The sequence below is a fragment of the Cyphomyrmex costatus genome, unplaced genomic scaffold (genome assembly GCF_001594065.2).
Source record: "Cyphomyrmex costatus isolate MS0001 unplaced genomic scaffold, Ccosl1.0 scaffold593, whole genome shotgun sequence".
Lineage (NCBI taxonomy): Eukaryota > Metazoa > Arthropoda > Insecta > Hymenoptera > Formicidae > Cyphomyrmex > Cyphomyrmex costatus.
Genome location: NW_017280099.1, coordinates 36,203 through 49,437, shown reverse-complemented (window position 1 = coordinate 49,437; position 13,235 = coordinate 36,203).

The following is a 13,235-nucleotide window of genomic DNA, read 5'->3' as shown; positions in this document are numbered from 1 at the left end:
TGATTGACTGTCAGATGTTGGAAGCCCTCATTGTTTAAACAATTATAGGATTTCCAACAGTCTGATACAATCGTCGTTCCTGGCAATATTCACTCCTTAATTATTGCCAGGAGCGTTGTTTCTGTCCGATCCTCCACTGGTACGACGAATACCTTCTTCGAGCCTTGCTCGTATCTCCCGAGAATCCATTGACCTTTTACGAGCCGACCACGGTTGTATTTTCGTTTTCCAATTTTTGCTTCATCGATTTCGACTGTGCATCCTGGGCCACCAAGCTTTTGGCTGTGTTTTTCAGCCCAAAACACAGACCTGTAAAAAAAAATTATATTTTAATATTATTTTATAAATAACTATATATTTTAGAAGTATACTAATACAATGATGTAGAAAATATAAGTAAAATATAATTACCTCTCGGCAAAAATTGAACCAGTCAACAATTGTGGTCGGCGATGTGATGCCAGTTTCGACCTGAGTGCGATCTTGACGTGGGTGTTGCAACATTAAAAAACATGCAATAAGTCTGCATATTGTACCCACGTCAAGATTACTATTGTAGAACCAAGTTGGTACTTGGTGTTGGAACTGGTGTTCTACCACTTCGGTAAAAATTGCACTGCTTTGCTACTTTTTTCTTATGTACATTTTTTACAAAATATCGTTTTCTACATCTGTACGTTAATGTTTCTTTACACAGATTGATATCATTATCACAATTACTGCACTTAATTGTATTTGCTAAGACACCATGCTTAATGAGGAAATAGATTAATTTTTCGTAATCAAACGATAGATGCCCAAATTGAAGCAGGCCCAACATTTTGCGATTTCGTGTCTGACAACAATATACTTATTGCACGTCATTTGTTTTGCAGCGTTTATTTCAAATTTCGTGCACTCTGTTGGGCCTAAAGGTAACCGAGCGCATGTGCACGACATCAGAGAGCATGAAGAAGGCATACTCGCAGCAGTCGTAGCACTACATGTAGTCGGTATTACAGATTTCCTAACCTCCATAATCGTCAACTTTAACGCTAAATATCTCGGTTCGTAGGGCAGAGCGACACTTTTTTCTGCCAGATTCTATCGTTTCATGCAAAAACGCGTCGAATAAACCTAATTTGAACTAACTATAATTTTTAAAAAATGCGCTTTAATTACATATTTAAATATTAAGAATATTACGAAGAATATCACTACGTCGACTAGCCAACAGAGGTCTATAGTTACTCATTCCAATTCTCGCAAGTGCCGAATTATGTGAGTGATTGTTTATATGGAACTTCTTTCTAACATCTCCCCAAGGCGTCTAAGGTAGGTTTCCATTACATTGCCTTACTGATGAGTCCAGTAGTGGAAACCGGGACGAAACGCCAACTTGTGATATTTTTCGTAATATAAAGAATAAGATTATTGAGATCCGATGTATTTACGAATTTTAAATTATCATCCTTATATTTAAATTAATCAAGTATTATTCGGTGATATTATAATACTACTGTAGTATTTATGCGTTATATGTCTGATGTATCAGCGCGCATTTAAAAGGGGGGGCTACATATGTGGTATATAAGAATTCACTCATACTTATTATTAGCACTTTGATCCAGCTTTGACCGTTATAGGCGTTTAATTCCTTCAAACCTAATTTGATCGATTTTTAAGGTGAGGCAATGATTCTGTATAATTACCCTCATTTCCTTGACGTCCAACCCGTAGACACCCACTTCCTCGAAGGTGAACACCTAGACACTTAGTTCCTCGAAGGCGAACACCTAGACACCTATTTCCTCGATAGCGAACACCTAGACACTCACTTCCTCGAAGGCGAAGACCTAGATACTCACTTCCTCGAAATTCATTTTAATTTATCCACGCAAATAGCTCCAAAGATTAGGTGATAGCGAAAAATAACTCGTACAATAGTTGTAGGGTTCAAAGGGAGCCAATCGTTGATGACCTTGAACTTGACCTCGAAGTCGATTTTCAAAGTCATTTTAAGATTAACAAGTGTTTTTTCAATGGAAACCCGTATTTTTGATCCCGGATCCAAATCCAAAAAGAGCACAAAATTTTGCGTAAAAAATATGTACCCATGTTAGGGCCTAAAAGTGGACCATAGGAGACTTTTAGACGAAAACAAGTAATTTCATTTTAGCACTACTTTTAGCATTACCCAGGAACAACGACGTGGACGTAGCAGTTTTCTGTTCCCTTTGGAGTGCTTGATTAACGTGAGTCCCCTTGCCTCTCACGGACAGGGTGTTTGTTCAATGAAAACCTGCTTTTGGACCAAATCTATAAACTATGTTCAAAAACGTTACCATTAACCTCAATACATGATTGAATCCTTTTCCGAAAATTGCGAACAGTTTTCAATAACGTAGCCCGTGGTATGTTATTACATGCAATCCGAATTCGTTCAATCATATCTACTCTTGTTGTTGGTTCTTGTTTATAAACAACATTTTTCAAATAACCCCAAAGAAAAAAATCAGGTGGAATCAAATCAGGCGATCGTAGGGGCCAATGAACTGGTCCATTCCATCCAATCCATCTTGGATTAAATCTGTTGTTCAGAAACGTAGTTACAATTCGTGCGCGATGAGCACCTGCTCCATCAAGCTGTACCCACATGTCTAACCTTGTCCGTAGGTCAACATCATCGAGCAGGCCAGGTAGTTCTTCGCGCAACAACTGTAAAATGTTTTCCCCATTCAGTATCCTCGAAAAAATAAGGACCGATGAGATAACCGTTGACAATTCCGCACCATACATTCACACTCAAACGATGCTGATTATCTATTTGTCTATACCAATGAGAATTCACATCTGACCAGTAATGACAATTATGCCTATTCAGTTCTCTATTATTTTTGAATGTCGCTTCATCTGAAAATATAACATTATAAAAAAATCTCGGGTTATTTTCAAACATTTGTTCTGCCCATTGACAAAACAGCAGACGTACTCTCATGTCTTCATCAGTGGTAGCTTGAGTCAAAGTAATGTGATATGCATGGTACTTTGCATTCTTTAACAGCCTTAGCGCAGTCTGCCTGGGAATCCCAATTTGCTTTTCAATTTGTCGACTACTAATGTGTGGGTTCACGTGAACTGCTGCTAAAACTGTTGCCAATCGTGCATCGTTATCATAATTGACCTTTTGCCTGTCACGTTTCACACGACCTTGGCGAGCTCGCAGTGCAATATCGCGAATTGTTGTATGATTGGGGCAACGTCTATACCCATACCGTTCACGATATAAAATTACAGCTGGGCGATAATTTCTATGGCATTCGCCAAGAACAAGTAAAATGTCAATAATTTCATTGGAAGTGTAATCAGCCATATGTATTCCTTATTAATTCAACAATTAGGATTACTAAATCGTGTTTTGTGATTTTTTGATGAAATTTGATGAATGATAACCAGAATTTGTGATGAAGACTCAACAGATCCTCCGTTTCTGAATAGGCAAGTCAAGTTAGAGGTCTTTATCGGATTTCTCGATCGAAAATCAACAACTTTTGTCTGAACCCAGATAATCAAGCGAGCTTTAGCATATTCGATAAATTAATGCATTGCATATGTTTTAAACTTAAAGTCAATTTTCTGGCATCGGAATCTAATATAAAACAATTAGCAACAAAAGAGCACAGATACATCATCTGTTGATGAAGACTTTACATGATGTCAAAACAAAAGACAGTTTGTGGAAGCACCTTGGTTCTAGTTTGGTGAAGTTGAATACGGACTTAGTCCGCATAAACAACTTGACTCACCTGCCCAGTATCTGTGCTCTTTTGTTGCTAATTAGTTTTACATTAGATTCCGATGCCAGAAAATTGACGTCAAGTTTAAAACATATGCAATGCATTAATTTATCGAATATGCTAAAACTCGCTTGATTATCTGGATTCAGACAAAAGTTGTTGAATTTCGATCGAGAAATTCGATAAAGACTTCCAACTTGACTTGCCTATTCAGAAACGGAGGATCCGTTGAGTCTTCATCACAAATTCTGGTTTTCATTCATCCATCAAAAATCACAAAACACGATTTAGTAATGTAGGAAATTATCGAGAATAATGCTTGACACGATGTCGTGTATAACAGGAGATGTTTATTGAATAATGATTCGCACAAAACGGTTTACGCACGCTTTCAATTCCGCAACGTGGTCTTCTCGTAACACTCGCTTTCCGCCATCTGCTCTCAACCAACAAAAACTCTAGTCGAGCCTTCTTTCGGGACTTACTCTAAAATAAAACCTCTGCCGGTACAGGGACGCTCCCCACAATCGGCTATTCTGTTCGGTCATGCGCCCCGCAGGACATACTTAGAGAAAAATGTGTCTACAAATGTTTAAACAAAAGAACGCTTCGTATACAAAGAAAATCTTATCTCTAATTCTTAATCATATGGAATAAACAAAACTTACATCTAGATTATGCTCGCTTAATATAATTAACAGTAGTCCACGGCTTTAAATATTCTGCGCACGAGGAGGTACGAGTAGGTCCCTCGTGTTCTCCTTCCTTGACTACGTTATAGGTATCGTTAAGTTTTGTTTTTAGCACCCGGTAGGGGCCTAAGTATTTCGCTCGTAATTTTTTTCCAGGACCTAGTTGAGTCCTTTTTATTGCTACAAGGTCTCCAACGCGATACATGACAGCAGTCTTACGTCTAAGATTATAAGAGTTTTACAGTTTTCGGACTGAACTTTCAGGATTTGCTCCTTCGCTTTATCTCGTAATTGATATCGCTCTTTGCTGAACTGCGATTGGAATTCCTGTTCTATTATTTCGCTTAGTCTAAGATCAGTTTCTCCACGCATCTGTGTACCAAACAACAATGTGAAGGGTGCTGTATTTATACTACGATGATAAGATGAATTTAATATTCGTATTTTCCTATGTGCTTGTACCACTTATCCAGATAATCATCAATGGATAATTTATAGAGCACAGCTGTAATGACTATTCAATCGCTCCACTTGCCCATTCGCTCTAGGGAGACCAGTGGTAACTGTCAAATGAGTGATCATCTCACACTTACAATAATCATTAAACTCTTGCGAAGTGAAGGCTGTTCCCTTGTCCGTGACAATCTGTTTAGGGTTTCCGAAAACTTGTTTTTGTGCTTCCAACTTACTTAAAACTTTACGCGACGCGGTAGTTTTCGTGGGATAAAGCCAAACAAACTTAGAAAAGCTATCTATAATGGCTAAAATGTATTTATAGTTCTTTCTGGTCGTCTCTAGCGGACCTAAATGATCTGCATGCAAAGTATGCAAAGGCGTATCGGGTTTCGGTTAGGGCTCTAATTTTATTTCGTTTTTCGAAGATACGTGTAAACGCAAAACGTTTATCACTTTATATTCTCTTTCAGAAAAACGTTTACTTAAAGGTAAAACGTTTACAGGTTTAATTAGCATATCCGTTTATTAAAGAAACGATTTTATGAATATACGTGTTTTATTACATATTTAAATGAAAATACATTTACATATACTATATTTAACATATCCGTCTATGAAAAACATCTTTTCGAATATTTTGATGTTTTTTAATAAAATAAAAAATCCACTTTTTTGCATTTTCTTTAACCCGTTCGCCTGAATTGTCCAGTTAGTCCAGCTACTACAATAAGTGAACAAATAACATAACCCAGTGAGAAATGACAGTGAATGGAATTGATTCGACGACGATTCCATTATCATTTCTCACTGGGAAATATGAATAAAGTATTTAAAAACGAAAATTCTAATTATAAGGTAATTGAATAAAATGTGGGTTAATTTAGCAAATCATATTTAACATATAAATTAATTCTACTAAAAAAATATACTTCTACGGTTTGTGTGTGTTTACTAACTTAATTGTGTAATCTTATATAATTGTGTAAACATATAATTTTTCTAAAGGTCTCTGTTTCAAAGTGTAGTGTTGATTTACTAATACCTTTGGTTTTTTCACGAGTAAACACAACTAATTTCAGTGTATATTTAATCAAATTTTATTGATTAATGCAAATATATCGAGAACATGTCTAACAAGTAAGAAAATATGTCTGACCAATTTGGCGGCTAAACGAAATCTAAATCTTTACACATAAAGAAAGGAAACAACGTACAATAAAATTCTCTTGCTGTCGCAGCGCCGCGTTGCGGATTAACACTTTGGTGTCGATACATTACTCTAGCTGCAATCCGAGAATACATAAAACGAATAAAAATAACACTCTTCTAAACATGCCGCCCGCCTTGATAAATATTTATATTTTCAATAATTCGAAACTTAACTTAGAGCGAGCACAACATTATAACGAATTAACCTTAAGTTACAGCAAATTATTCATCTTCTAAAGGCAAAGGACAAATTTTAACAATAGGGCGCTTGTAAATACTCTTGCCTATACGCACCGTCACCGTTCTTATTTTCTTATCTGTTCCAGGATGAACGTCAACGATTCTCGCTAACACCCATTTAAGAGGTATCGATTCATCTTCCTTTAACATTACCAACTGTCCAATCTTCAGATTATTAGAAGCTTCCGTCTTCCACTTAGTTCTTCTGTGACAAAGAAACAAATACTCTTTAGACCACCTTGACTAAAAATGTTGTTTCAAGCGCTCCACATGTTGCCATTGAGTAAGTCTATTAATAGCTACATCCTGGAGGTCGGGTTCCGGATAAGCTGTTTAGGAGTCCCCAATTAGGAAATGAGCCGGTGTTAATACGCTCAGATCCTCAGGACCGTCCGTTAAAGAGGTTAAGGGCCTGGAGTTCAAGATCGCCTCAATCTGTGTTAAAACGGTGATCATTTCTCCTACGGTAAACGATGCATTTCCAATGGTTCTTTTTAGATGCTGTTTCATGGACCGAACAGCAGCCTCTCACCACAATTTTCCAAAATGCGGAGCCCGGGGTGGTATAAAATGCCAAGTCAATCTTTCTTCCGTAACAGCGTTTTGAACATCCTTTTGAAAGTTTGTGTTCTGAAACATGCGTTGCAGTTCTTTATCTGCTCCTTGGAAATTTTTTCCATTGTCCGAGTACATGTTGACGCCTTCCCTCTTCTAGCAATAAACCGTTTTAACGCTCCGATGAAAGCCGCTGAAGTCACATCTTCTACCAGTTCCAAGTGTACAGCCTTGGTTACCATGCACGTGGAAACAGACACGTAAGCTTTGTATTGCTTACTATTCTTGCGAACTCTATCTCGTACAAAAAAGGATCTGCAGTAGTCAACTCCGGTATTGTAAAATGGTTTGACCGTAGTGATTCGAGCGGCCGGTAATTGACCCATAATTTGCTGACAAGGTGTTGGTGACGCCTTGACGCAGCGTACGCAGTTCTTTACAACATGCTTTACCTCCCTTCTTGCAGCTAGAGGTCAAAACTCTTCTCTTACAGCTGATAAGGTGGCTTGAGTGCCAGCGTGGAACAATTTCTCGTGCTTGTCCTTTATTATTAGCTTCGTGACGTAATGGGCACTAGGCAGTATAATGGGATGCTTGTGGTTTGGTGACATTTTTGCATTTTCCAATCTTCCTCCTACTCTTAGAATGTTGTGATCATCTAAATATGGACATAAACTAAGTAATTTGGAACTATTAGGAACAGTTTCCATAGTTTTTAACAACCGTACGTCATTTCCAAACATTTCGTTTTAAATCAATCTTATTACGATTAAACGGGCGTCAGCTATCTCTAAAACGGTTATACAACCTGTCTTATGATTTACAACAGTATTCATAGCATTATAACTAAAGCGCAATACGCACGCAACTACTCTAAATAATCTTCTTAAGGAAGAATATTGTTTAGTTTTTTAATAGTCTCATAATTTCTTTCTTGTAATTTTGCGCCTTACCGCAAATCATTTGTTTTGTATTTCCGTCATTTTTTCGATGTACAAGGCGCCACAGGCGATACACACGCAATAAAAGATAGAAGAAGCCAATATGGCTGCAACTCGCATCATCTAGTAAAATCGTCTTGTTTTTTACCCTCAATCCAAAAGTAAATCCAGCGAATTTTCATAACAAATATCTAAAATATGGTATAACAGATTCTTGTACGGAAATTAAACTGATTGTAAGATGCACTTCTTTCTTTCCCTCTGGAATATTTTCGGGTAGAGACTCCGCCTCTTCCGACAATCATGTTTTAGTACTTGAACACAGCCACGAAGGCCCTTCCCACCAAAGACTTGAGTCTTTTAATTGTTCGGGAGTAGCTCCGCGTGGAATCAAATCTGCGGGGTTTTTCTTGGATTTTACATGATGCCATTCGGAAGGGAAAGAGTGTCTTTGTATTTCACCAACCCGATTGGCTACAAACGTTTTCCATTTTTTAGTTGGAGAATTTAACCACACTAAAACAATTTTTTAATCAGACCAGTAATGGCGCTCGCACACCCTCACGTTCAAACAAGTTACTACTTCGATCATAAGTTTTACCAAAAGCACAGCTCCTCACAGCTCCAATCGTCGCAGAGTCAACGTTTTTAAAGGTGCCACCCGAGACTTGGCACAAAGCAGGGCCGCTGAGGCTTCGTCATTATTTTTTACATATACAGGGGGGGCATTTAAAACAGGTCACCTGAATAACTGGCTTGTTTTTGACAATAGAAGAAAAAGTGTCAAACAAAAGTTGCTTGGTTTCGAGGGACACATAATGTGATGTCAATACATTTCTGGCGACGGTGGAATTCAGAATACCTCCACACCTTACAAGCGCGTTCCAAATGGAAGATTAGCAAGGGGGATCAATTAAAGATCGGTCAAGTCGTACTAATAAAACAGCAGGGGTTACACTCTCTGCATTGGCTGTTAGGGCGCGTACAAGGCGTTCATCCAGGCACAGACGGCGTTGTAAGAACCGCTGAGATAAAAACAGCAAAGGGCATTCTTACAAGACCGTTAACTAGAATAGCGATATTACCTATAGATGACTCTAGCGAGAAACGCTAGACATCAAATATGTTTTTGTTTTCGCGCGACGTTATCATCTTATCATGCTCAACTTAGGTTAAGCACATCGAAATTGTTTGCGTTTGCATACATCAAGCATGCAGCGTCGCACAGTTTGTCAACTCTCAACGTTAATTCGTTTCAAAGGCTGTTTCATCTTTCGTTTACATTTTGAAAGCGGAGCCTTTCAAGGGCGGCGGCGTTGTATAATAATTAGTCAAACGTTCATCATTTATTTCATGTCACCGTCCGCGAGGATTGTATTCGCGGCATGCACGGTCTCGCGTCATGATCGAATGCCTAATTGCTTTCGGCGCGACACGTATCATTGGAGAGGGCGTACAGAGCTTTCGTGTACGCACAGGGGGAGCACGAGTTTGCTTTCCGCTACGAAACAACGAGAATATTCGAGAGCAATTCGACGTGCGACTTTCTTCGCATTACAACGCATTTTTGTATCCCGGTGTACGGTCACAAAGTTAATTAGAAATAAGAGAAAGTCAAATTACTTGTCTCGACCGCATCGCTACCGATAAGGATTACCCGGTGGCACGTGCGACGGGCACATGCTCGTGGCGTCATTCGCCGTTTACGCAACAGTAGTCAATACAAACGCGAGGTGATCCGTCCTTTTTTCTCACCACCCCCACTGGACTCGCATATTCGGATGTACATTCCTCAATCGTCCCGTCTTTCATCCATTCCGCTACTTGCTTCTCGACTATTTCACGTTCTGGCGCAGGCAATCTCCGAGGTTTCTGGAAAATCGGCTTCTCATCTTTAGGAATAATGCGCATGATTACATCGGTCGTCTTACATTTATTCGCTTCATACGCTGTAACCAATGCTTTTACCTCTTCACAAACTTTCAGATCTGCCGTATGGCCTATATCTATCAATTGTTCTTCGATTAAATTAATTTGCGATACAACTTCAATAGGCGCAATTTTATGAAAAGTTATTCCATCCGCATTTATCGACACTTCACACGTTGCTAACAAATCGCTACCGATTATCACACTAGTATTCATAGCCTCGATCGGCACACCATGCATAATACTATGAAATTGTTCTTCATCGATTTTGACAATTACTTCGAAACTACCAAGAGAACGTACTTTACTTTTGCCAAAGCCTGTTAAGAAAATAGACGCGCTTAATTTATTACTTAAATTAATCATATTGTAAGCATCTTCGCGGATTAACGTAACCTGACTGCCCGTGTCTACTAACGCATTCAAAGACGTATCGTTTATTGTGATATTTTTTAACATTCTAGAGTCTGATGGCACAGAAATCGCGTTAACTACCGGCACCTTGTTACCTGTCTTGTTTTCGTCAGTTACATCACATTGAGCAGCTGTATGTCCAAACTTTTGACACCGGAAACACTTCTTTCCTAACTCCTTCTTGCAGTTCTTTGACTTATGCCCTTTAGCTCCGCAATTGAAGCATCGCGTCTCCGATTCTGAATTTTCTTCTTTGGGGCCACGTTCTTCTTTGCCGTTCCCGACTTCTTGGATGCATCGTCCTTCTCTCTAACCGTCTTACAATTAGTCTTTTCCGAATTATTCTTGTGTATGACCTCGTAGGTTTTCAACTTTTCTTTGAAGTCTGATAATTTCTTGGCTCCATATAATACTAACTTATTCTGCGTGTCATCCACAATGCCATCAATTATATACTGAATTAATGCCTCTGATTCGATTTTACCTCGCGAGGCTAACTCTTTCATTAACAAATAATACTCTTGCAACGATTCTTCCTTCTTTAACTTTCTCTTCAATAACATCTCGTGTAGCTGAGCGCTGTTTACTTTATCCGAAAATTCATCTTGAAGAATTGTCTTTAACTTTTTCCATGTTCGGATAACGCCTTCACTTTCAATGAACATCTTAGCCGGACCAGATAGAGATTTTTTAGCGAATATTACTTTCTATATTTCCTTCCATCCGAACAGGTCGGAAGTTTCCTCGAATTCTGCTATCCACCTCTCTATTGGATATGTATCCTTTCCACTAAAGGTTCTGATCGAATCTTCCACGTCTCGGTAAGTCATTGAGAACTTGACGCGCGTTTGACCAACTATACTCTCGCCGGCTGTATTTCTTCTTGTTCTTCATCGTCCGCTTCATTATCATTATCGTTTTCATGCTCTTCGTTATTTATACTCTCGTCCGATCCGCATTCGTCTTCTTCTGAATCGTCTTCGTCAAGAGTATGGATAAGTGTATTAATATCCATTAGCCCATCCAAAATTCGAACTATTATTTCCTCTTTATTTCCGTTATATTCTAAACCGAGTATATTGCAACACAAAATTAAGTCGCCAAGCGTAAGTTTACGTGCAGATTCTAACTTGTCAGCGTATTCCGAAGTATTTTTACGGAACGTGAATCCTGAGAAGGTTTTTGCGATCACCCGTTATTCCGAAAATAAGGTTATGCAGCGCGGTTGTAGCAGCCGTTGACGCTAAGCATATTTTCTGCTTAATTATTTCAATCTCAGCGAGCGTCTTGCAACTATCCATTTTATGGCTATAAGCTCGATCACTTCCGCACAAAGGTATTAATAAAAAGATAAGAGTACCTCGCAAGCCTTCTACTTGTAAATGCGCCTTTTGTTCCGAGCTTTTACTGTTCTTGCCCTTCAATGTTTTCCCTCTTCGTCTATCGCCTCTCTTTTACGTCTTTTCTCTTCTTTCGTCTTCTCTCTCCGTCTCTCTTCCTTTTGTCTCCGTCTTTTCTCGTCTCTGATTTTTTCTCTTCGTCTCTCGTCTTCGTCTTTCTTCGTCTTTTGTCTTCTTCTTTCGTCTCTCGTCTTCGTCTTCCGTCGTTAATTTCGTCTTTCGTTTCTCATCTTCGCCTTCCGTCGTTAATTTCGTCTTTACTGTTTGCACGATCATCTATCCTGGCACGACAATCCTGGCACAATTATCAATCCTGGCACGTCAATCAATCCTGGCACGAGCCAATTTTTGTAGGAAATTATCGAGAATAATGCTTGATACAATGTCGTGTATAACAGGAGACGTTTATTGAATGATGATTCGCACAAAACGGTTTACACCATGCTTTCAATTCCACAACGTGGTCTTCTCGTAACGCTCGTTTTCCACCATCTGCTTTCAACCAACAAAAACTCTACCCGAGCCCTCTTTCGGGACTTACTCTAAAATAAAACTTCTGCTGGTACAGGGACGCTCCCCACAGTAATCCTAATGAATTGAATTATTAAGTTGAATTAATAAGGAATACATATGGCTAATTACACTTCCAATGAAATTATTGACATTTTACTTGTTCTTGGCGAATGCCATAGAAATTATCGCCAAGTTGCAATTTTATATCGTGAACGATATGGGTATAGACTTTGCCCCAATCATACAACAATTCGCGATATTGCACTGCGAGCTCGACAAGGTCGTATGAAGCGTGACAGGCAAAAGGTCAATTATGATAACGATGCACGATTGGCAACAGTTTTAGCAGCAGTTCACGTGAACCCACACATTAGTAGTCGACAAATTGAAAAGCAAATTGGGATTCCCAGGCAGACTGCGCTAAGGCTGTTAAAGAATGCAAAGTACCATGCATATCACATTACTTTGACTCAAGCTACCACTGATGAAGACATGAGAGTACGTCTGCTGTTTTGTCAATGGGCAGAACAAATGTTTGAAAATAACCCGAGATTTTTTTATAATGTTATATTTTCAGATGAAGCGACATTCAAAAATAATAGAGAACTGAATAGGCATAATTGTCATTACTGGTCAGATGTGAATTCTCATTGGTATAGACAAATAGATAATCAGCATCGTTTGAGTGTGAATGTATGGTGCGGAATTGTCAACGGTTATCTCATCGGTCCTTATTTTTTCGAGGATACTGAATGGGGAAAACATTTTACAGTTGTTGCGCGAAGAACTACCTGGCCTGCTCGATGATGTCGACCTTCGGACAAGGTTAGACATGTGGGTACAGCTGGATGGGGCAGGTGCTCATCGCGCACGAATTGTAACTACGTTTCTACAGCCTTCCGCTGTCCCCCTCATCTCACCGCGCGCAGATCATAATATTATTTCGAATCGTCTCTGCCTTCCGCTGCCCCCTCACCTCACCGCTATCCAAATGTCACTCGAGCATTGTGGGACATTTGGTCCGCGCGCGGTGAGGTGAGGGGTCAGCGGAAGGCAGAGACGATTCGAAAATCGGCTGAAAGTTGCATACAATTTATGAATGTTCACTTT